At 37.9% G+C, this 26,607-nt stretch overlaps 1 protein-coding gene and 1 long non-coding RNA gene across 4 annotated transcripts in view; one reads left to right on the top strand and one right to left on the bottom strand.

Annotated features, from left to right (window-relative positions):
- Positions 1 to 26,607, top strand: part of MAGI3 (membrane associated guanylate kinase, WW and PDZ domain containing 3) — a 435,962-nt gene that overhangs the window by 107,330 nt on the left and 302,025 nt on the right. The window lies entirely within an intron of this gene.
- On the bottom strand, positions 1,321 to 16,331 carry LOC145507285 (uncharacterized). Its single transcript, XR_014054745.1, has 4 exons — positions 16,269 to 16,331; positions 13,823 to 13,920; positions 6,358 to 6,513; positions 1,321 to 5,209 (listed from the first exon to the last, which is right to left on the bottom strand). It is a non-coding gene; the product is annotated as an uncharacterized LOC145507285 (long non-coding RNA).

Genomic DNA, 26,607 nt, shown 5'->3' with positions numbered 1-26,607 from the left:
ACTTGAAGTATAGTTTATTTACAATGTTGTATTAGTTTCCAGTGAATAGCGAAGTGATTCAGTTATACATGTACACATATGTATACAGATTCTTTTCCATTATAGGTTATTACAAGATATTGAGTCTAGTTCCCTGTGCTATATAGTAGGTCCCATAAAATATCTCTTATACTTGGTCACAGCACAAAAGTCCCAGGTCAAACTACATATCCTGGTTTAGAATTTAGAGAATGTGGCCATCAGAGCTCCAAGTTTTTTTAAATAAGTCATAGTTAGAGGAATTCAGGGAAAGCAAACTGCTGTTAGAAATGGTTAGACCTGCCACTGGGTCTCCTGTATTGGTGATGAAGTCTCAGTGTTCATAGTCATCTACTCCTAGGACAGCTGGGCCTCTGTATCCTCAGATTTTGCATCAGAGAATTCAATGAACCGAGGATAGAAATTTTGATCCTCTGTTGACTGCAGTTGATTGAATCCATGGATGTGAAACCCATGGATAGAGAGTAAACTGTGTATTTACTGGAAAAAAAATCCAGGTATAAGTGGACCCATGCAATTCAAACATGGATGGTTCAAGGATCATCTGTATTTTCTTATTAAGACCAGTACTGGTTGAGAAAGTATTCTTCCCCATAGAATCATTCCAAGGAAATCTGGGGTCCTGTATAAGACATCATTTTATAATGATGATAATGCTTTCTGTGCTATCCATTCATAATTAGTCCATTCACAATTATGATGTTAAAATTGTTCATTCTGGTAACATATCTCTATATACTACTATTTGCAGTGTATAGATAAAAAACAGAAGCTCAGAGGTATCCAGTGGCCTGTCCCAGGTTGAGTGTTGGTTTTATATCTCCTTCACCAGTGCTCTGCCTCTCCTCTGTAAAAAAGAATAAGGTGGCATTTGCTTTGTCACTCACCATGCAGCCAGTAAAGGCTAGCTAGACTAATCTGCCTTAAGTGGTACACAAGCAATGGGTGTGTATATGGGTGTGTATATACAAATGAACAGTCACAGACCAAACAGTCATTAGCCTCGGTATACTTGAAAAAGGGTGCTCTGGGAGGAATTTGTAAAGTTAGGGTCCAGAAGCAAAGGTTTTATGCAACAGTCCTGTTAAAAATCTACAAAATTATTTCAACTGATTATGTCACTATAACATATTGCTGAAAATACAGAGGAAGCTAATAATTTTGCAGTGATTGCTACTGCCCACGGGAAGCAATTGCTGAGGCAAACAGTGAACATTGTTTTAGGCTTTCAGAATAATCATTAATAGATCTATGCAAAGAACACAAAAAGCAGATTTGGGATTTTTTTTTTTTTGGTTTGAATTGTCTGACTAATTATCTCTAATTTAATTTTTTTGTATGGAGAAAAGCTGGATGAAGAATTGAAGATGACTTAAAAAATTTCAGTTAAAAAAATCTGTTTCTCATTGTTGGTCTTAATGATAGTGTTTTTCAAAGTAGAAGTCCAGCTGATGTTTTTGTTAATGAAGGTGAAGTGGGAGAGGGAAACCTGCTCTCTGGAAGCCAGCAGCAGGGGCACTGGCTCATCACTCGATGAAACATTCTGCCCGCTTCTTGCCCCCTGTTCTGTCTCATCATTTTCAGAATTTTGAGCCTATTGTTAAGTAAGAAACCCTTCCTTTTCTTCCAAAGCTTCCTTTAAAGAACTGGTGCTTTTGCTCAGTCTTGTTCTTCCAGTGCTCTGTTCTTCATGTGAGAAAACAAGGATTGTTTGCATTTCAAATTCCAAGGGTTTGTGTGGTAGAGATGAAGCTCTTGCTGCTTTTTTTCTTTCAGTAATAAGAAGATTAGTTTCTATCTTGAGCAGATGTCCTTCTTATTCATTAAAAGAGATGTAATCGACTGTTCAGACACAAGAGTCCTCAGTCCTTCAAATGTGTGACCTGTTTGAATCTTCAGATGCCTGAGAGCTGGACCAGCCTCTCTTGGCTGGTGAGTTACTTGTTTCCATTACTCTTGGCCTAGGTGTATTCCCAGGAGCAAGCGCTTCATCTTTAGATTTCAAATATTTCATCCTTAATCCCACATATCATTTCTTTAAAAAATCAAGATGACTTTATTAAGCAGCTACTGAGCTGCTGTTACTGAATGCAAGTTCGTGTGCCTGACGCACAGTGAGGCCAAACAAACTGAAACGTCAGAGTTTGGAGCAGAGAAATGTTTGTTGCAGGGCCAAGCAAGGAGAATGGGTAGCTTGTGCTCAAAATGCCCCAAACTCCCTGAAGGGTTTCAGCAAAGCATTTAATAAAACTTTTTTTAAATTGAAGGATAATTGCTTTACAGTTATCCTTCATGTTGGTGGTTCATGTTGGTTTCTGCCATGTAACAACATGAACCAGCCATAAATATATATATGTCCCCTCCCTCTTGAACCTCCCTCCCACCCCCCACTCCATCCCAGCCCTGTAGGTTGTTACAGAATGCTGGGTTGAGCTCCCTATATTATATAGCCTTTTCCCACTAGCTATTTATTTTATGTGTGGTAATATATATGTTTCAGTGCTACTCTCTCAGTTCATCCCACCCACTCCTCCCCCTGCTGTGTCCAGAAGTCTGTTCTCTGTATCTGCATCTCTATTCCTGCCCTGCAAATATGTTCATCAGTACCATTTTTCGCGATTCCATAGATATCAGCAAAGCATTTTTAAAAGCCAGGAGTAGGGGGTCTCAGGGTATGCGATCAGCTTGTGGTTGAGGTAGTAGGGCAGTGTAATGGGGGTTAACATTGTCAATCCTTAGGCACAATAGGTCTCATGCTCATCAAGTATCAATAGTTAATTTCTTCCATTTGGTGATGGTTTTAGCATCTATAAACCAATTCAGGAAGTGTGCATCAGATACTATTATCTAGGTACTTCACAGGGGAGCTAAAGCAGAGGTAATAGGGAAGGGTCTGTCCTGGGAAGGCCCCATAGGGTCCTGCTAAGTTACACTCTCTTGTGGATATTGCCAGTGGGCTACACTTTCTTTCTAGAATGACTAGCAGTGCTACTCTTGGTGCCTTGGGACAATTCCTTTTCCTTCATAATGTTAGGGTGGCCTCGCTACTTGATCTCCCTAACAAGAGTGTATTTTAAGGAAACTGCTGACCGTTTATATTTAGGTAATAGGAAGAGGTGTTTGAGAGGGAGAAGACAAGCTTCACACCCATGAGGAGTTTATTAACTAGATGTAACGAAGACAACATAAATGTGTCAAGTGAACGATTATATACGGAATCATAGCAACTGGAAGGAATTTATGTGCCTTTTTCACTATTATATCCCCAATGTTTAGACCAATGACTGGTATATATCAGTCGCTTACTAAATATTTGTTGAATACATGATGAATGTCACTTTGCCTTCTGCAGTTTCCAAAAATACATATGACCCACATATATTCACTCTTCCACATGGCAACTCTTCAACACATGAAGGCAGGCACTACATCTCCTCTAAATCTCCTAGGGTCCAGATCTATGAAGCTTTCATATCGGTAATGTTTTGCATTATTCCCTTGGGCCAATGACTGATCATCCTCAAAAGGTGGAGCCAGGACTGGTACCCACGTAGTCTGACCCCTCATGAATGCTCTCTTTTCTTTGAATCTTGCTTCCTGGACTGTTGAGATTAGAGAGGTTAACATGGAGAGACTGAAGAGTCAGTAGGGAGGAAGAGGATGTACCCAATGTCGGATCTTGGGAACTAGTCTAAGAATTTATTTTCTCTAGTTAACCAGCTTTATTGAGAACCTACTCCATTCCAGACTTGGTGCAAGTCACTTAAATTGCTTTGCATGGTGGTTAAGAGGCAGACTTGACACCTGGTTTGAATCCCAGGTCTGCTACATCCTCCAGTCCTCAAAATGTTCAAATTTTACATATGAAACAACAGAGACCAGTGTAGGTTAAGTTGCACAAGGCCACATAACTAGCAGATAGCAGAGATAGCTCAAGTCTATGCCTCTCTGATGCTCTTTGTACTATACAGAAGAGCCTTGTGGTTAAGAGAAGGGATTTGGCTTCGAGGTCCACACCTTCCAGTGATATGATCTTCAGTGAGTTGCTTAACTTTCTCAGTAGTTGTTTCTATTTCTCTAAATTGTAGAACTTACCTCCTAACACTATGGTGCACATAAAGTAGCACAATGCCTGGTACATATGAAGTAACCACATATGTTAGTTATGTTTATTATGTCACTGAGTTGCTGAGGCCTTGAGGATGTAATGGAAAAATGTTTGTGAAAACTATTCTTGACAGTTGTATAGAAGAACTGTGGTAAAGGTAGGGAAAAGGCTATTGCAACAACCTAGACTTGAAAGGGTGAGAACTTGGCCTAGGATGCTGGCTTTGGCAGGAGCACAGGTGAAGAAAGAAAACAATGAGCTCACCGCAGCATGAGTAGAAATAGTGAATGTGGCTGCTAAAAGCTTTAGAATTACACATATTCTATGTCTTCTAGTCTACTCTATAAATTATATGTATTTTTTAGAGTAACTGTATATTTCATCAAGCATTTTAACATTTATTTTTAAGTGCTACTCAATAAATCTTGGTAAGAACAACAATCCTTACTTTATTTCATGATCCAGGCCTTGAACTTTTAGTCTACTGATGAAATTAATATGAATTATGGATATTTTTTAACCTGATGGTTTTGGAGCTTAACTCTACTAATTCAGTTAAGACTTTAAAACTCAACTACCATTATAACCAGGCTTCCCTGATAGCTCAGTTGGTAAAGAATTTGCCTGCAATGCAACCATCAACCAGAATTATAACTATCAATCATAACAACCATCAACCAGAAATCCATGTCTATCAAGTGGAATCATGATGCAACAAAAACTCCGTCAGACACAATATTCTTGGTCTACAAAGTTCAAGCAGGGAAAAATGATGCCCAGTTATCTGTTAAGAATTGATGGCTAGCTTTTGGCTTTCGCCTAGGAGGAAAACCAAGGTGCAGCTTTTTTCCATCATTCCAAATCCAGGTTTATCTGACACCAGACACCTCCACCGTGCCTCCTGTTTGACCCCAATAAGATCTATGACTTATACCTGAGGTGCACTGGAGGGGAAGTTGAGGCCACATCTGCCCTGGCCCCCAAGATCAGCCCCCTTGGTCTGTCTCCAAAGAAGTTTGGTGGTGACATCTCCACGGCAATTGATGACTGCAGTTTATACATCTGAGGGAAAATTGAGGGACACATATTGTTTTCCCTGAAGCAGAACAAAGGAAGTATGAAAGGCTTGGTTTAATCAGGTTGTTTTCTTCTCCTAATACATTAACTCTAGAAATTAATTGGCTAATATTGCCTCTTCAGTAAGACTATGACATAAGCAATACATTATCTGATACAAGTATGAAAAATAATTGCCACCTGGACCAGGAGGGAAGAAAACACATTATATAGGGATCATTTGAAATAGGAAATCTATTATAACCAGACCAAAAAGGCCCTGTTATTAAGGGGTGTCTTGTGAGAGACTGAATACACAAAAATAGAGAATGGCCAGACCATGTTAAAAAAGAACTCTGACCCACAACCTGCAGCCAACCTGCCCAGGAAGCCAACCACTTATCCATAACAGACAGCCCAGGAAGACAACTCTATCAGAAGTCAGACTTGTATGAAGTCAGATGACTATCTCTGTTACCATCCAGGAAGCTAAATGATGACGTCTATAACAGTCAGCCCCAAATAGCCAGGACATAATTAATCACTGAGAGCCTCCCTAACTTTTGTCTCTACTTTCAGGTTGGGACCAGCCAGAGAAAACCAAATAGGGCCCCCTAACTAATCGCATAGGATGCCCCGCTTCTCGTTGGCTTGCCTACAGCTTCCCCAGGCCAGCAGCCTCCCAACAGGGCACAGCTGAAGCCTTCCTTTTCCCACTATAGAACTTTCCTACTCCTCTGCCTGCCTTTGAGTCTCTGCCAAAATGCTAGTGACGGTAGCTGACTCCCTTACTTAGAATAAATAGCCTTTGCTTTTCTCATCTGGTTGTTCTTTTATTTATGTCCACAATTGAGAACAAAGAAATAATGGTAAGACTCTCAGTTTTAATATTGTCAACATAAGATCCGTTACCTTTAATATCAGTCGCAATTGTGGGTTGTATAAACAAGGTTACAGACTAGGTCCAAATGAGTATTAGCAAAGAGCAGAGACGATGCAGGCAGGGTATAAACAAGGAAGATAGAACTTGGATAAAAAGAAGCTACATGGGAAGAGGTGGCAAATAATATGACTCTCTTTCCATCCATATTTCTCTGTTTCCCTTGAGAACAGGTTGCTTCTGCATCGCTATTAGTCACGAGAAAATGCGTTACCATTGAGTTTCCTTTGTTCCCTCCCGCATTTCTTTTGGTTTCTGGTGTTGCCTTCTTCAGCCAGCTTGATAGGAGCGTTTTACTTGGAGCAAAATGAGCTGCTTTCTCATCAGGTAATTCAGTAGTCTGCAAGACCAGCTACATAATTTGTAGGCCCTAATGAAACATGAGAACATGAGGTGCCTGGTTCAAAAAGCATCAAGAATTTCTAGACAGGGATGAAGTAGAGCATTAAACCAAGTATGAGACCCTTCTGAATGCACAGCACTGCGTGACCACTCAGGTCACATGGCCCCCCAGGAAGCCAGCCCTGCTAGGCCCAGCGATAAATACATTTTAGGAAACCTTTCCCCCCTTTCTCTGTTTTGTTTTCTCTTCGCTTTGGTAAGGGAATAGTCTCTGAAAAATGCCATCCTTTTTATAACAATAAAACAGAAAGCAGATGAGCAGAATTCTTCCCTTGACCTTTCTATCCCATTAACCCTGGTTTGTATTTTGGAGGGACTCTACCCCTGGGGATGAAAGACTGTCTCCACGTTCCCTCTGGTCTACACTTGCTGCACTCTGCTCACTCTTGAGAATTGAGATCCTAAAACCTAAGCACCTGGGACCTTCAAATGGACTTCCAAGAGGCTGAAAGGCTACATAAAGGCAAGGCTGATGCCTTCTTTTTCAGTAAAAGCAGAAATCTGTCAGCAATGGATAAAAATTAGATACTGGACATTTGTAAGCTGGGTTAAATGAATCATTAAACAGCCTGCTATTTGCAGGCTTTGTGTATATATTTGTGTATAATAAAAACACACACTGAATAGCAAGTGCCCATGAATATTTAACCACCACATTCCTTTTTTAGTGTACAATATATTACAGCTATTATGATGTCCAGCAAAGAAGGAATAGTGAAAAAGCACTGCAGACAAAAAAGGGGATTCTTCTTTTCTTTTTACTGTCAAGAGTCAGCTATTTTTTTAATTAGAAAAAAAAAATGAACCTATGTTGTCTCATGGTTTCAAAATACCAGCCTTCAGCAACTGAGACCAGATGATGCCTGTAAATATTATTATCAAACAAAAAAATTCATTATTCGTCCTTCTCCAGAAAATTTACTGGCATGAAGTTTAGTGTAGATAATTTCAGAGAAGACCTGAAAACTTTTCAGAACAGGGTTTAACTAAGACTATATTCTATAAAACTAAATTAAAATGTGATGTTAAATTACATAATATGTAAAACTCAAGCACCTTTGAACTTCAGCCTGACTTTTTTTTATCATCATAAACCTTGAGATTCATGAGATTTGTGATCTAACAAAATTAGCACAGTTTGGACTTATTTTATCTTTGTTTAGGATCTCGGGCCATTGGAGGCTAATGTACTCACAGGACAGACACCATGTTTGCTTATGCCTTCCTCAGTTCCATGTTCACACATTCATCCAAAATCAAGTTCAAGTCCTTCTGCAAAACCTTTAAAGGAACTAGTATAGCTGACAGACCAAGGGCATGCTGACAGACTTGAGTATGAATCCTGTTGCTGTCACCTGCCAGCCTTAGGACCTTGAAAACAATCACATGATCTGTCTGAGCCTCAATTTTCTCATCTATGAAGCTGGGAAGTAATAGAGTTTTTGGAAGAATTCAGTAAGATAAATAAAGGGCCTGGCATAGAGTGGGTGTCAATGAGTCAGTTGCCTTCTCTGACCCTCCCTATCCCAAATCTCATTCCACCTCACTTTTCCATGACATGACCCTCCACTTCAGTTTATCCATCACTCACTTACCAGCCCTTGGACACTGTCATCACACAGTTCCCCCTTTTTTAAACGTTCTCCTCTGTCCAGGGTGCCCTCCCCAGCTCTCCTCCCCTAGCTAAATCCTACTCGTTCTTAAGATCCAGCCCAAGCCCCACTGCTTCTCTACAGCCCTCCCAGGACCACTCCCCCATGCCTTCCTGAAGCACTGTTGTCTGTGTCGTAGAGTTAGCAGTCCACTCTGTTATTAAACCTTTCATGCTAGTTTTACTTTCTCAAAGGTGCTGTAAGCTGCTTGGGGGCAAGGATGGACCCTTCTTTCCCTTGTATCCCCCACAGTGATGATTACAGTGTGGCATCCATGACAAGTGCTCATAATAATTACACGCTGAGTATACAAATGAGTACTGTATCATATTGCATTTTGTTAAATTATATGTGGATGCCTGGGGGGTTGAAATGTGAGAAAATGACACTGCTATTTCTTCTCCTTCTGATGCATATTGCTTTTTCAAGTATTATCTGTCCAAGTGTTTTTTTTTAACGTACAGTATTTCTTCTCCAATATTTCAATACACCACTTAAAATTTGGCCTGAAAGAAAGTATTAAAGTGTGTGTGTTTCAAATGGAAGAAAAAAGCACCAGCTATGACTAATGTCTTCAATTTATAGTGTATCCAATTTGGAGAAGACCATGCTTTTTCATAAGGTTGCATAACTACTAACAAAAACATTCTCAGCCACAGGATGTGTTTTGGAAGAATTTAGCCCTTTGTTAAACTGGGGAAAATGTAAAAAATCAAGGGCACAGCTTTCTTTGACATACATCTTACCCTACATAGAAAAGGCACTCAAATATTTGTCAGATTGAGTGGTGTGTCCTCATAGAGTATTTGATAGTAGACAGAAAGTAGGTTGGGACATTCTCTATAAAAATGGCTCATTGTAATTCTAGATACTGCGTTCTTATTAACTATGTCGGTATTGCCAACGATTGAGTATTAGCATCAAGAACTGTTAAAGGGAATGAGTGAAAGATGATGTGTATTCCTACTTCCATCATTCTGGATTAAACAATCAAAACAAAGAGGCCTGCATATTACTCATAACACTTCAGAGGTAGAATAATGGTCAATAGTTCTTCAACTGAATCATGTGTTCTAGAACTCCAGTTAACTTGCTGACTGCAGACATGCTGGAAGTGAGGCCCAGAGGTGGATAATAGGTTGCACTGTGGTTATCTCTAGTTTACACTGTACTTTGGCAGTCTTTTATTTTTTATTTATTTATTTTTAATTGGAGGATAATTACTTTACAGTATTGTGTTGGTCTCTGCCATACATCAGCATGAATCAGTCATAGGCATACATATGTCCCCTCCCTCTTGAACCTCGCTCCCATCTCCCGTTCCATCCCACCCTTCTAGGTTGTCACAGAGAACAGGGTTTGAGCTCCCTGAGTCATACAGCAAATTCCCCACTGGCTATCTATCTTACATATGGTAGTGTAATGTTTATGTCTCCATGTAATGTGTATGTTTCCATGCTATTCTTTCAATTTGTCCCACCCTCTCCTTCCTCCACTGTGTCCACAAGTCTGTTCTCTATGTCTGTGTCTCCATTGCTTTGGCAGTCTTTTCTACTTTCACATGTGAGAATATAAAATCTGGGCCAGACCAAGATGTTGTATGAGTCTAACTTAAGAATGAACTGAACACATTCTCTTTAAAATACACAAAAACAACACTCTTTAGAATTTAATAATTCTAATGTATCAATAGTCCGATAGAAAAATGTAAACTTCTGGTTGCACAATTCTTTATTTTTCAGTGTGTAAAAAAAAAATGTCAAAAAGTAACCATATCTGACCCTGTTGTCTATGTCAACCTAATAAGTACAAATTTTAAATTCTAAACTCTTTCTTTATTATCTTTAGGATTCATTTTGCAACTGAAATAGATGTGAGAATTAAGATTTATAAAACTGAATTTTGAATCAATCATCAGAAGCAAAAAAAAAATGTTTTTAAGGACAGGAATGAATTCTGACATTTTAATTACAAGCTCTGTGTAAAGTTTGGTGATAGAATGTGAGCTCCGAAAAATTGTTATTATGTTGTCATTATGAATTAATGACTATAAAATTAGTTTTGAGTGGTAGTGGCAAATTACAGAGAAAAACTTATGGAGTTGCTTTTTATCTCCTGATGTACCTGGAGTATTCATCATAATTTGCTTGATTAAAAAAATCCTAACAGTGGAAAAATACAGAGGCATAGAATTTTTTTAATGGATTATATAAATATAAGGCAGCTTTTCTTAGCAACTCAGAATGTTCACCAAAACAGCATTTGTAATATTAAAAAGCTAGAAGCAACCTAAGTGCTTAACAATATGTGAATAAGTAAATACAATAAATTTAACTAGTGGTTTATGCAATCATTAAAAATTATAAAGACAAAGATTATATCAAAATTTAAAATATAAATGATGTAAGATTTTAAATTTTATGTATGCAAACATTTATGTACACTATGACTATAAGCATGTAAAAATATGTACAAGAGGAAATAATGGGAGGGAATGTATAGAAATAATTATAGAATTTGTATTTATGTGGTGAAATTACAGATTTTTCCAAATCTCACGTAATGTTTTAAATTCTATTTAAAGTTTTTAAAAATTAATTTCTATTTGTAAAACCCCACAATATGCTGGGTTATATACACTATATGAAATTGCCAATTTTCCATCATTTCTGACTTAATAATAATTTCAATATTTGGTTAAATGTAATACTGTATTATCATTGTCCAGCTAACAAACTGAATCCTTTTTTGGAATAAAAGTTGCTAATTTCTATTTTAAATGTTCATTAATCTTCTAAATAGAGTCTAACTTTTTAAAAATTTTAGTGAGATAAATTACTTGAAAATCACATTTGCAGCTACAACTTGAAAATACAAAGGTTTTTGACATTTTTAAGAAAAGTTCAGACTATTCTGAATTGATGCAAATCTACTGCCATTGCATCTATTTTTTCGTCTTTGAAATTGTGTCATGTGCATTTTTTAATTATTCAATGACCAGTAAAAGTAAAACATTCATAATTTAATAGGTAAATTTGCTTCTAACCTGTGCTGAAATGACATTTAAATTGCTTCATACTCTGTAATTACTAGGGATAATTAGTCCTCTAAATATTACTGTAATGAAAATCGTGGGTTTAATGAACTGTACAAATTCAGACCAAACAGAATCTTTACTTCTTTGCTGAATATTTAAGTTCAGCATAAAAATTGTTTAACGATTGGTTAAAATTTTTTAAAAATAGTTCAGGGCAAGCCAGACCATAAAAGTATGAAGCAAAATTAAATGTATTCATAGGAATTTGTCATAGCAATCATAGAAAAAAGTCGATCAACCTGGATTTGAGGGGAAGGCAGACTTCACCTTTGCTATACAACTGCTATTATAGTATTTAATATTAAGGATCATTGTTTCTGAAATTTCAGAGAAGCATTTTATAGTCTCTTATGATATATTTGTTAATAACTGCAGAAATATGGACTACTTGAAGAAAGAGACAATAGAGTCTATGTATAATGTTTATAATTGTATCAACACCAAGCACAGTGCCTGGCACATGGCAGATAATCAATAAAAGTTTAATAAATAAATACCTGAGTTGGTTGAACAAGTATATTAGAAACAAAAGTATAGAGAAAGTGCTCACAGAGAGGTCATTTGTAGACCTTCACCTTAGCTGCTAAGTCCTATTTTCAGTAACTTGGATAGAATTATATGAAATGTATTAAACAAATGCTTTAGATCACACAAATTTGGTGGGACTTGTCAATGACATAAAGAAGCTATGTTATCTCAAACTTGGAATGATGAGTTAAAGGCTGAATAATGAAATTTCAAAGCAATAAATGCAAAGTCCTCCATTTAAGATTAAAAATAAAACACCAGTTTCACAGGTACAGGATGACAGTGACTGGACTTGATAGTAAGTTATGTGTTAGGAACTGGAGAATTCATGTGACCATACACTTAACCTGAGCCACTAGTGCTTTCTAAAAACTTGTAGTTAGGAACTACCCTGGTGGTCCAGTGTCTAAGACTCTGTGCTCCCAGTGCAGGGGGGCCAGGTTCAATCCCTAGTCAGGAAACTAGATCCAGCACGCTCCAACTAAGATTTAAGATTCCGCATGCTCCAGTTAAGACCTGGTACAGCCAAATAAATAAATCAATAAATATTTTTTTAAAAACTTGTAGTTAAAAAAAACAAAATTTACCATCTTAACTTTTTCTAAGTATATAGCATGGTAGTGTTACTATATGCACAGTTGTGCAGTAGATCCCCAGAACTTCTCCATCTTGCAAAACTGAAACTCTACACCCATTGAACAACATCACCCACTTCCACCTCCAGCCTGTGGTGACCACAATTATGTTTTCTGTTTGTAAAAGTTTGACTACTTTGGACACTTCATGCAAGTGGAATCATACAGTTGTCTTTTTGTGACTGGCTTATTTAACTTAGCATAATGTCCTCAGGTTTCATCCATGTTATAGCATGTGACAGAATTTCCTTCTTTTTTAATGTTGGATAAAATTCCATTGTAAATATATACCACATTTTGTTTATTTGTACATCAGTGGACATTTGAGTTGCTTCCATCTCTTGGCTATTGTGAATACTGCTGCAGTAGACATGGGTGCATAAATATCTCTTCAAGATTCTATTTTTAATTCTTCTGTATATTTACCCAGAAGTAGAATTGCTGTATCATATGGTAATTCTATGCTTTATCTTTTGAGGAACCGCCATATTGTTTTCCATAGTAGATATACCATTTTACATTTTCACCGCCAATCCATAAGAGTTCCAAGTTCTCCACATCCTTGCCAACACCTGTTATTTTCTGTTTTTGTTTTTTTCAATAATGGCCATTCTAACATAAATGAGGTGGTATCTGATCATGGTTTTGCTTTGCATTACCCTGATGGTTAGTGATAAATAGCATCTTTTCATCTATTTTTTGGCCATTTGTATATCTTGTTTGGAGAATTATCTATTCAAGTTCTTTGCCATTTTAAACCAGATTATTTTTGTTGTTGTTAAGTTTTAGAAGTTCTTTATTTTTCTGGGTATTAATCCCTTATCAGATATATGATTTGTAAATATTTTCTTTCATTCCATAGATTGCCTTTTTTCTCTGTTGATTGTTTCTTTTGATGTGCAGAAGATTTTAAGTTCAACTTGGTTTCATTTGTCTATTTTTGCTTTAACTGCCTGTACTTTTGTTGTCATATCCAAGAAATCATTGCCAAATCCAATTTTGTGAAGATTTTCCCTTATGTTTTCCTTTAAAAGTATTATAGTCTCAGTTGTTACTTTAGGTCTTCATTCCATCTTGAGTTAATTTTTATATATGTAAGGTTAGGGTCCTAAGATTTTTAATTTTTTAGATTTTTTTACAGCCTTAACAATATTACCATTCAGATAGAAATTAGTCAACTTAAACTCATTTTGACTTTAAAACAAAGGTAACAAAAGAACATATAGTTGATTTGTTATGGTAAAGATATCAGAAGTTTTTACTGCATGTTTGTTACAAAAATGGCCATTGGAATCAGACCAGCCTGAGTTCAGATCCCAAGGCACTACCTTTTGTGGGCATTTTAGGCAAGTTCTTGATCATTACCTTTTGTGAGGGAGAAACTCCAGTTTCTCCCATAAAGGGATCCAGTGCGGCCTCACCAGTTCTTGACAGGTTTAAATGACATAATGTGATCATAGTGTCTGAAATATAAAAAAACATGTTTTTAACAGTAGGTTGGCTTTTATTATCATCACATGTGATTTATTTAAGAATTTTAGTTCCTTCTGACTACCTCAAGATTTAGAATTTATTTAAGAAAAAAACTTGAACTTTGAGAGTGTCAAATTAGAAGGTCTAATTTTGCTTGATTCTGGATATGTGATGGGAAGCATTTTACAGAAAATGCTCCCAGAAATTCTCTGTTTAAATGTTACTTGCTCTGAAAATGTAACTTTAACTCTCCACAAATTGGTTAGGACTATGCTTGATGCTTTTGAACTGTGGTGTTAGAGAAGACTCTTGAGAGTCCCTTGGACTACAAGGAGATCCAACCAGTCCATCCTAAAGGAGCTCAGTCCTGGGTGTTCATTGGAAGGACTGATGTTGGAGCTGAAACTTCAATACTTTGGCCACCTGATGGAAGAGCTGACACATTTGAAAAGACCCTGATGCTGGGAAAGATTGAGGGCAGGCGGAGAAGGGGACGACAGAGGATGAGATGGTTGGATGGTATCACCGACTCAATGGACATGTGTTTGGGTGGACTCCGGGAGTTGGTGATGGACAGGGAGGCCTGGCGTGCTGCAGTTCATGGGGTCGCAAAGAGTTGTACATGACTGAGCAACTGAACTGAACTGAACTTATGCTTTCATAATACTCTGGCTTGATAGCTCATCTATTTAACACTTTCATGGGGATGTCTGTAACTTGTATCCACTCTTATTCTGGAAATTCATTTTTTCCTGGGGAATTGTCCCTCCCTGCCACATGCAGTCTTGATGGGACCATTAGTGAAGCTGCCTGGTACTCCCTGGCCAAGTAATGGGCATGTGATCAATCTTGACCAATCAGATTCTTCTGGAATTTGCACTGAGAGTGATTGACACAATGTTGGGAAATGATGGGACATATTTATCCCAACTGTGATGCCTTGAAGAGGCTCTCTATTCTTTTCTGTTCTCTGGATCCTTGGAATTATTAAGTTTCTTTTTCTTTTGAGGTCCTGTTTCCTCACCTTTTCCTTAAGTTTTAGGAGCTGCCTCATATCCAAACACAAACACACAAATTTCCCCTAAGATGGCAGATTATCCTATGTTACTTACACCCTAAGAGCCTGAATGGATTCAGCACTTATCCTCCCCTAGCATCATGTTTCTTGGTATGGGAACTGTGAAAATTACAACAATGCATTGCCAATGGAGAGACCCAAAAGCTGTTTAGTTAGAAGAAATCATTCATAGTCTTATATTTTATTAATAATCAGTTCAGTTCAGTTCATTCACTCAGTCATGTCCGACTCTTTGGGACCCCATGGACTGCAGCACACCAGGCCTCCCTGTCCATCACCAACTCCTGGAGTCTACCCAAACTCATGTCCATTGAGTCAGTGATGCCATCCAACCATCTCATCCTCTGTTGTCCCCTTCTCCTCCCACCTTCACTCTTTCCCAGCATCAAGGTCTTTTCAAATGAGTCATTTCTTCATATCAGGTGGCCAAAGTATTGGAGTTTCAACTTCAACATCAGTCCTTCCAATGAACACTCAGGACTGATTTCCTTTAGGATGGACTGGTTGGATCTCCTTGCAGTCCAAGGGACTCTCAAAAGTCTTCTCCAACACCACAGTTCAAAAGCATCAATTCTTCGGTGCTCAGCTTTCTTTACAGTCCAACTCTCACATCCATACATGACTACTGGAAAAACCATAGTCTTGACTAGACGGAACTTTGCTGGCAAAGTATTGTCTCTGCTTTTTAATATGTTGTCTAGGTTGGTCATAACTTTCCTTCCAAGGAGTAGGAAGTTCTATATTTGGCTAATTTTTTGGTCAGCTTCATGATACTTCAAATTGAGACAATTAAAAAACATTTAAAATTGTGTGACTCTTGCCGATCCCTGGGTTCTCCCCTTCCCCCCCATACATGTCTCCTCCTCTACCAGAAAGATAACAAGAATAACCAGCTGAGAAGTTGCAGAGCCTATGAAGTTCTTACATCAGCTGTCCTGGTCTACAGCTTTTTACAAGCTTTTGTTCTCCTAGGGGAGAGCTCTCCAGAAGTTCTCTTCTTCTTTCCATATGGTTAGCCAAAGCCAATGGAGAAGGCAATGGCAACCCACTCCAGTGTTCTTGCCTGGAGAATCCCAGGGATGGGGGAGCCTGGTGGGCTGCCGTCTATGGGGTCGCACAGAGTCAGACACGACTGAAGCGACTTAGCAGCAGCAGCAGCAGCCAAAGCCAAGAGGGTCTTTTCCTTTGATATTGACCCTCCTGACAATCCAAAGAAGCTATTATTCTTATTATAAAATCCAGTGAAATACTCAGCCTTGCCTTGCAGAGGGTAATGTGTATCTCTGAAGTGGGTAATGTGTATCTCTAAAGACCTCTGTGCACAGTGTCACCCAGTTTTGCCATCAGAAAATTCCCTTGGAGCATGACTGCACAATGACTATTGTGAATAAACTATATGACCTATTCAGGTTCATCAGTGTATTCATTTATTCACTCATTAACAAATATTATTATTATTAAGAGTCCACCTCACTCCTGCACTCTGTGTTAGGCATTAGGGATAAAATGGTGAGCAAAAATGGAAAAGGATCATTTCTCATGGAGCTGGCTGTCCTCTCAGAGAAAAAGGACAATGACAAGCTGTATTAAAGGCTATACAGGAAATATTCTCAGTGCTGTGACATCATAAAAGGCAACCCCTCCTAGTTTCAGCAGTCTAGGAATGTATATACAGGAAAGAGGCTTGACAAATATGCTAACTTCCAAATACCTGGGTTCTGTATCATACTAGGATAATAGTTGCCCTTATGACCTTAGGCACCTCACTGAGCCTGACTTGACCTCATTTACTTCATCTATAAAATAAGAAGTTTTAGACTGGGTGATCTCTAGGTCCTTTCTATTTCTAATATAGCTTTTAAAAAGTTTTATTCTTATTAGTAGCTTTGTTGAGGTATAATTTATCCATTGTATATACTTTATATAAATTTCACAAAATTCATTCATTTTCAGTGTATGATTAGATGACTTTTAGTATATTCACGAAGTTGTACAGCCATCATCACAGTCTGATTTTAGAATATTTTCATCACCAGAAAAAGAAATCTCATGCCCATTTAGTCACTTTCCATTCCCACCCCCAGTCCTAGGGAACCACTAAAGTATTTTCTGCCTCTACAGATTTGCTTTTTTAGATATTCAGTATAAATGGAATCCTGTAATGGGTATTCTTTTGTGCCTGGCTTCTTTGAACAAGATGTTTTTGAAATTCATCCATGTTGTAAGGATCATCCATGTTGAAATGTATCAGTACTTTGATTCTTTTTATTGCTGAATGATATTTCATTGTTCCATTTTTTTAATCCAGTCACCATTGATGGACATATGTGTGATTTCCACTCTTTGACTATTGTGGTTAATGCTGCTATGAGCATTTGCACACGAGTCCTTGTGAGGACATTTGTTTTCTTCTTGGTGGATACCTAGGAATAGAATTTCAGGGTCATGTAGTAACTTTATATTTAACATTTCAAGAAACTACCAGTTTTCAAAATGGTTGTACCACTTACGTTACTATCAGCAATGTATGAAGGGCATAATTTCTCCATATTCTCACCAACATTAGTTATTGTCTGTCTGATTGATTATAGTCATTCTGAGGAGTGTGACGTAGTATCTCATTGTGATTTTGACTTGCATTTCCCGGACTGCAAGGAGATCCAACCAGTCCATCTTAAAGAAGATCAGTCCTGGTTGTTCATTGGAAGGACTAATGTTGAAGCTGAAACTCCAATACTTTGGCCACCTCATGCAAAGAGTTGACTCATTGGAAAAGACCCTGATGCTGGGAAGGATTGGGGGCAGGAGGAGAAGGGGACAACAGAGGATGAGATGGTTGGATGGCATCACTGACTCAATGGACATGAGCTTGGGTAAACTCCGGGAGTTGGTGACAGACAAGGAGGCCTGGAGTGCTGCGATTCATGGGGTCGCAAAGAGTCGGACATGACCAAGTGACTGAACTGAATGATTAATAATATTGATTATTTTTTCGTATACTTAGTGGTCATTTATATATTTTCTTTAGAGAAATGTCTATTCAAATTCTTTGCTCATTTTTAGATTTAGTTGTCTTTTTATTATTGAGTTGTAAGACCTTTTAATATACTCTAGATATATGTCCCTCATTGGCTAGCTATATAATTTGCAAATATTTTATCTAGTTCTGTGGGTTGTCTTTTATAATTTTCCTGATAGTGTATTAAGTTTTATTAAATCTAATTTATCAATTTTTCTTTTGTTGCTTTCCTAATCCAAGCACATAAAGATATTCTCCTATGTTTTTAAAAGTTTTAATTTTATCTCTTACATTTATATTTTGATCCATTTCAAGGTAATTTTTGTGTGTGGTGTGAAGAAAGGGTTCAAATTTATTTTTTTGCTTGTGCATATCCAACTGTCTCAGCACAATTTGTTGAAAAGACTATTCTTTTCCTACTGGTTTTTCTTGGTACATTTGTCAAAAATCAATTGACCATACATGTATATTTGGGGGCTCTTAATTCTATCCTATTGATCTTTATGCCAGAATCACGTTGTCTTGATTACTGTAGATTTGGTAGCAAGTTTTGAAGCTGGAAAGTGTGAGTTCTCCAATCTTTTTCTTCTTTTTCAGGATTGTTTTGGCTATTCTGGGCCCTTGCAATTCCATATGAATTTTAAGACCAGGTTGCCAATTTCTGCCCCCTCAAAATGCAGGCATTTTAGAAACAGAAAGTTATAATGGTGGTTTCCAGGGCCTGAGAGAGGATAAATGGGGCGTTATTGCTCAATAGGTATAGAATTTAAGTTTTATAAGATGATAAGCGTACTGGAGATGAGTGTGGTAATGGTAGAATAAAATTATGAATATATTTAATACCACCGCCCTAAACATTTAAAAATGGTTAATTTTATGTGTACTTTACCACAATTTTTTTAAACTGAGGAAAAATCCAGAAAGTACCAATAGAATAATGGTTTCCAGGGCTGGGAGTGGTGGGGGTAGAAGCAGGAAATTGTTCAATGGATATAAAGTTTCAACTTTGCAAGTTGAAAAAAATCCTAGAGATCAACAGTGTATATACAGTTAACTCTAACTGGAGACTTAAAATTGGTTAAGATGGAATAAAATTAATTAGGAAATTCATTATCACTGAATCACTCTGCTATGTACCAGAAACTAGCCCAGCATCGTAAATCAACTATCTTCAATAAAATACATTTTAAAAAATATTGGACAATTCATGTTTCCAAGGAGACATCTTCAAATGTTGTTATCAAAGAAACTGATGCATCCTTGCAGATTACTCCTTTGGTATTGTCTCCATGTGAAAAGAATAACAGAAATAAAAGTCATATGATGTGTGAACCTTAAGGCCCTGTGGAGACTCAGGCACCAGGCCCAGAGAAGGAAATGGCAACCCACTCCCGCACTCTTGCCTGGAGAATCCCTTGGACAGAGGAGCCTGGTGGGCTACAGTCCATGGGTCACTAAGAGTCGGACACGACTGAGGTGACTTAGCACGCACGCAGGCACCAAATCTGAAGTGACCTAATCAGGAGTAGCTGTTATACGTTGTTGTTCAGTCGCTAAGTCGTGTCCAACACTTTTCATCCCCGAGCTGTTTGTTATACGTCGTCAGTGCCATATTAATGATGAGAATGAACAAATTCAACAAGGTAAAATATCACGACTTTGTCTACATGTATCTAAATACACAATAGCAATTTGCTTTCCTTTTTAGGTACCAGTGTATTAAAAAATGTTGAATGAGCAGCCTCTTTAATCTCCACCAGGAGTTTTACAGATTTTGTTTTTCTGTAAGAATGGCTTTTTAGGTAGTAAGGTTTGCATTTTTTAAAAGAAGTTTAAAACTTCACCTAGTTTGAAAGAGGAACTCCTTCAATATTTAAAACTACATTTCAGCATTTGAATCATTTGCAGCTTTCATTACCTCCTCAATTTAATTGCAAACACCTTCAACAGAGTGATAGCAAACTAATTAGCAATTCCTTTTCCTTAAAAAAAAAAAACTCCTAATCAAGGGAGATAATCATTTTTGATTAAACAACAGCGAGAGTTATCAAATGTAAATTTGCAATTGATTACAGAAAAAATATAGAATGTGCTTTTCCTCTTAATAACGGTAAAGCATTATTTCTTCTCCACTCAGTTATATTTAGTTTCTTAGATTAACTTAGGTTGATCCATCTCTTTGGATGGTGTATTCACTAGGAATGTCTATATTATTTCCCAGAAGAATTATTCCTGTGCAAATAAAATATCCAGATGTAAAATGTGCATGTGATAAAAAGAAATCTGGCAGTTGCCCAAATATTTTAATAATCTGGATGCTGCTAAACTACTATATTTCAGTCTTTCAAATCCTTTAGGGAATAGTAAGGTCATGGAGAATATCTAGACCTAGAAGCTGCAAAGCTGACTGTCTCATCTAGAAAAGAATTCAGTCTTTCATTCGTTTATTCATTCATCCAGTAAAAATGTAATAAGAACCTACCATGTTCTGAATACCAACCAAGGTCCTGGGACTCAAACTGTGGACAAGACATAGTTCCTGCCCTCAGGGAAGTTCACTTGCTGATTGGGAAGACAGGCAAACTAACAGGCAATTGCAAATAAACAGGACATGTGATCCTAGAGGGAAATTAGCAAAGTAAGCCAGATTATTATGACACTGGTGGAGTTAGGAAGCCCAGAAAGAAGTGCGGGTTAGTTCAACCCTGAAGGACTAATAGGGGTTAGCTAGGTGAGTAAGAGAAGCAAAGATCAACATGTGCAGAGTTTCAGAGGTGAGAAAAAGCATATCCTTGGGAAGACCTTAAGTTCAGCATGTCTGGAATACAAATGAGAAGAGAAAATGGTGAGAGAAGAGTCTGAAATGGTAAAGAAAGGACAATTTTATGAAGAACAGCATGCACCTTCTGAAGAAATTTGCGTGCCATTCTGAATGCTTCCCTGGTGGCTCAGATGGTAAAGAACCCACCTGCGGGAAACCTGAGTTCCTTCCATGGGTTGGGAAGATCCCCTAGAAAAGGGAACAATTACTCACTCCAGTATTCTTGCCTGGAGAATTCCATGGAAGAGGAGCCCATGGAAGGCTACAGTCCATTGGGTCACAAAGATTTGAACATGACTGAGCGATTTTCACGTTCACTGAAAGCAATAAAGACCTACTGTAAGATCCATTTTAGTAAATTTCTTATTATTCACACAAATTAAACTTGTCTTTTGGGTCCTGTATGTACTACACTGGGTTGCAAATTAGATCTGTCTCTGGTTCAAAAAATGCTGGTTAAAGACAGAATATGGGGACAGTTAAATGTTGCTCTTTAGGTGCACTTAATTTTGGTTTATATGAATAGAAGATACAGGAATGAAGACAGCAGGGTAAACCCCAGACTTGAAATTGTCTTCTGAAAGTAATAGGAAAAATGACAAATAATAAGATTAACTGTTTGTATTAATCCATAACAGGGATAGAATCTGAAACAGTTTTTAAAAGAGATTCTCCTTGGACAAATGGTAAGACATTTCCCCTATGTTAAAATCAAAACAAAAAATACAACAGGAAACCCCCATCTTAAATTACCAATGGGCAGCTAAATTGCTTTGGGAAAACACAAATTCTAATCCCAGTGGCCAGATGTATTGTCAAAATAGCAAGATTATACTTGTAGGCAACACAAGTGCACCTAGTTTTAAATCCTGATTCTGCCACTTTCTGTCACTTTCACCTCTCATTCCTCACGTCTGGTTTTTCCGCAGTGCTGTTGTGCGAAAAACAAGCTGTCTTCACATCAGATTCTAGAAGTGGGACTTTAAAAAAAGCAGCTGATGACATAGATCCTTTGATTATACGTAGGGAGATAAGTAAACAGCTTATTATTTTAGCTGAGCAAAAAATTTGAGTATAGAGCATGTACTTTTCCACACAAATGACAACTGTGAAAATGGGTTTCAGGATGTCATTGTGGCTACAATATCCTGAGAACGATGGACTAGGAAAGCATTCTGTCAGATTCACTGTAAAAATAGCCCAGTGTCTAGATGGATGATTGATGACAGACACATGGATATTGACTCAGTGCAATAACCATGTAATAAATGCCTACTATGCTCAAAGGGAATACAAAAGGCAATAGGAAACACATGGTATGTAAGCGTCAGTGGGGCGGCAACCATATCCTATTATCAATTTGGCTTTGAAAAGATTAAGTAAAGTATCTATAGAACTGTATGCTAAGGCAGAAATTTTCTGGTACAGGAGAGGTTCAATCTAAGCATTGAGAAGGGTGTAGGATCACTGTTAGTCAGAGGGTTAAAATGGTTTTGTGAAGGAAGATGCATTTGAGATGGTTTTTGCAGGATGGGAAGAAGTTTTATAAGAGGGGTACATGCATTTCAAATAAAGGAAGAGCTTGGGTTTTGGAAACAGATGAATGGGTTCATATTGAGATCTGTCACTTAATAGCTATGTGATTTAGGAATGCCTATAACTCCCTATAACAATATTTTTGTCTGTTAAAATTAGGTAATAGTTTCTACCTCATACTGTTGTTCAATTGATGAAGCGTAAAGTGCTTAATGCAATGCCTGGATGTAGTGCCCTATACATTGCAGCTATTACTACGATTACTGAAAGCAGAAAATCTCACAAAATGGGGAAGTATGTAGTCTGTACTAGTTGAAGGGGAGAACACTGAAAGATTAGACTGGAGTTAAACGTTCTGATCATGTTATAGGCAATTTTGGTTGTCAGGCTGAGGAGTCTGAGCTTACACCAGTAAGCAAACAAACCTTTGATTTTGCCTTCTCCTCCTTATTCTTCTCTTCCTCTCTCCCTTTCCTCCTCTCCCCCTTCTTTTTATTTCTTCTCCTTTTTTCTTCTTTTCCTTTCTAGATCAAAATTGACTTTTACATGAAATAAGTCATATGTGGAGTGAACAATGGGTTCAAAGTAGGAGAACAAGAGACTGGCATCAAAGTGACTAGTTGGCATGCATAAAAATAATTTGGAGAAAGAAATGAGTTCCTGAGTGTGGTGCAGTAGAAAAGGATATGAAACATAGGGAGTTGCTCTTGGGCCTTTGAAATACTGAGCATAGTAGGGTCATTGTGGAGACATGGAGACAGAAGTTGGAGGAACAATGGCTTAGGAAAGAAAATGGGGAGCAGACCCTGCCCTCACCCCACTGAGTCAACAGGAGTTAGGGAAAGGAACAGGGTTGAGAGAGAATTGCAAGGGAGGCCCTGGAATCTTAAGAGGAATACGTTTTCCCACAGTGTAATGTTGGTTGGAAACAAAATAGCCAAAGGTGTTGGGGGTGAGCGAGAAGGGGCAAGTGAAGGGAATCTAGACTGAGACAACGCTGAGCTTACTAATGGGTGATTTGGTGGAAAGAGATAAGGATGGGGAGGCTTGTGCCCACATTAGTGAAACAGCAGCATCAAGATTGTTAAAAGGATGTGTTAGAACTGGGAAGGGGGTCCTGTCAATGCAGTAGAATTTAGTTAACAGAGAAGTTTGCCATAGAGTTCCAACTACTTTATTTGTATCCATGAAATTCCTTCCTCTAGAGATAGATGGTGGACGTGATTAGATGGCTGATTCACAATTTTGGCTGGTCTAGGTCCTACCTTTGTTGAATCCCTTCACTGGAGTTATGATGTCATTCACCAGTCTGCTTTCACTCTCTAGAGACTGCTTTAGGTTTTCTAAGTTGTTCCACTTCTCCTGCAAATTAGGTCAGAAATAGAAGTCACTAAACACCTCAACAACATGAGAAGTTAGAAAAGGAGTGGCCCCTAGAGAAATAGGTCAGTAGATAACAGACACCAAGAGGTAATAGATATTTGCTGTAGAATCAGGTCATTTGTGAAGAACCCACGTTGAACCAACAGGAAAGACACTTGGTAAATTTGCTCACAACTCCTCAGAACCTATTAGTGATGTAGAACCCTGGACATCACAGAATTATCCAAAGTATGAACCCTGAATTCTGGTGCATAATGTAGTGACAGACATCTGCAGAAAGGGATAAAAAAATGGCTTTCTGTATATTTTAATTAATAGGAATGAAATAGATTTTATGTATGAAGCACTGCGTTAGACTCTGGAGATACGAAATATTTGTAAGTAAGAAATTGTCTCCATTCTTCGTAGCTTCCATTCTGGTGGGCTTCCTTGCCAAATGCAGAGAGAGAGCAGAAACAAAATCACCACCAATATAAGCAAAGTTACCTACAAAAGAAAAACATGGAACCCATGAAGAACCAGGCCCTGCATCAAATACAGATCAAGAAATACTAGGTTTACAGTGAAGCAACTGCTCTCTTAGAAGCAGGAATGTTTTTCATGTAAGGAAATATATCCACATGGAAAGCTGCTTTTTAAGGTGACACAAATGAGTTTTAATGTAAGGAAAATCAGGCACATCTTGTTGGAGATAGCAGCTATTTGGCATTTTAACAACTGAACAGAAGTTCTAAAGTTCTTCTTGCCTGCAAGGTATAAATATTGCCATTCTCTGCACCAAGCACAGCAGGTGTTGTTCTAGAGCCCATCCTAAAGAGCAGAGCCAGCAACATCAATGAGTTCAAGTCTTTGAGGCCAACTTTCTGATGGAGCCTTGCCCTGTTGCCCAGGTGACAGGGGAGGGAGGGAGGAAAACGAAGGAAGGATGGTGAGCTTTTTTCCCCTCTTCCTGTTTCTCAGAAGTCTTTTCTCCCTCCCACCAAGGTCCCATTATGCTTGAGGACAGGGAGCATCAGATAGGAAGAAAGCCTTTGGAAAACAAACAGCCTGTCTTTCAGTATCATTCCCTCTTTGAGGGGTCAGGCTCTAAGAAATCCTGATGTCCTACATTCTGTACTTCTGATCATCACTGCTTGTCCTAGTCCAAAGAGACGTTGCTCCTTCACTGTATCTCTACTGAGAATCAGGTAACATTTGTTACTTGAATCCACAGGAAAATAAGGCTTGTTATTGTAACACTTCACCTAGTGGCAAACTCAATGAGTTTGTGAATTTCAGGAGGTATCTGTAATCATCTCAGCACAGTGATGAATGAATCTTTCAATAATGGATTTGATACGAAAGCATTCTTCTTGATACATATGCAGAAAACACAGTAGTTCTTGAAATTTTCCCTTTGAAAGAAAAATATAAGTTAACCCATGATATTAGTGTTTGCAAATGTATGACAAGGATTAAAATCTATTAAGAGTAGTGGTAAAAGGTAAACTGGTAATAATGAGCAAAATTCACTTATAGGACTATTAAAATTAATCAAGAAGAAATTTTACAATAAGAATGTAAACTAGCCTCCCAAAGGCAGTAATAAAATTCTATTCTTGTAAACATTCAAGAATAGTTAGCCATGATATCATGAATATTCAGCAAGGACAATCCATCACCGAGGAAACAAGGATGGGATGGAGAATGCTATGACCTAGTCTTCTGATCTTCAGTTTTAGGATTATATCAGCTTTTAAAATGGCATCTCCTTTGCTCACATTTAAAAGAAGTCAGCAGCCAAATTCTACTCAAAAACAAAGCAAAACAAAAAACTTGAAACGCTCAGATATTCTTTCAGAGGGTACATGTAGGCTGCAACCTTGTTATCACTATCAAACAAAACATAGCTCTCTCCAGAGGGTAATAGTTTAGGACTTTACACTGTGATAAGAGGATATAACTTTTCCTGAGCAAAGCATAAACATAGAAATTACTTGTATTTAAATGGAATCACAGTACAGTGGAGTGAATTTGTATTACCTTGGCACTGTTTCCAAAGCTTTCGATTTTCTTCAAGATTTCTGTGTCCTGTTTTAAAACTGCTTTTTCCTATACACGTTCTTGTCCATTTCACCAAACAGCATCGTTAAACCAGTGCTCCTGGATATAATAGAGCACAAGACAGCAATGGCAGAGAGTGGCTGTCTGTCTGCTGTGTGTCAGTGGCAGAAGAACTGAGATTTTAAAAAACAAACTATTTTGCAAACCTAATATTTACAGAAAAGTTTCAAAGATACTACAAAGTTGTCATACCCTTCACCCGGTTTCCCTTATTGTTAACTCCTTCCATTTCCACGGTGCATTTGTAAATCTAAGAAACCAGTGTTAGCACGTTACTATTAACTGAACTCTAGACTTTATTTGGATTACATCAGTTTTCTGTCAATGTCCTCATTCTGATTGAGGATCCAATCCAGGGAACTGCGTTGCCCTTAGCTGTCATGTATCTACTGTCTCTTTTCATTGTGACAGTTTCTCAATCTTTTCTTGTTTTCTAATCTTGATGGTTTGGGGAGTTTTGGCCAGGCATTCTGTAGAGTGCCCCTCAGTTTGGCTTCATCTGACTTTTTTAAATGATTAAACCAGAGGTACAGGTTTTGGGAAAGGATCTCACAGAGGTGAAGTGTTCTTCAGTGATCCTTAGGACATCTCTGAAGGTGTTAATCTTCATCGCTTGGTTAGGATGATGTTTGCCAAGTTGCTCCACTGTAACGTTACTATTTTCCCCTTTGCATACTCTATTCTTTGGAAGCAAGTCATTAAATCTAGCCCACATTCACGGGGAGAAGAAGGGGATT

Source organism: Giraffa tippelskirchi, chromosome 5, assembly GCF_054371585.1.
Source record: "Giraffa tippelskirchi isolate mGirTip1 chromosome 5, T2T-mGirTip1v1.2.pri, whole genome shotgun sequence".
In the NCBI taxonomy this organism is placed as follows: Eukaryota; Metazoa; Chordata; class Mammalia; order Artiodactyla; family Giraffidae; genus Giraffa; species Giraffa tippelskirchi.
Note: the sequence above shows the minus strand (reverse complement) of the source record. Positions and strands in the feature narration are given on the sequence as shown.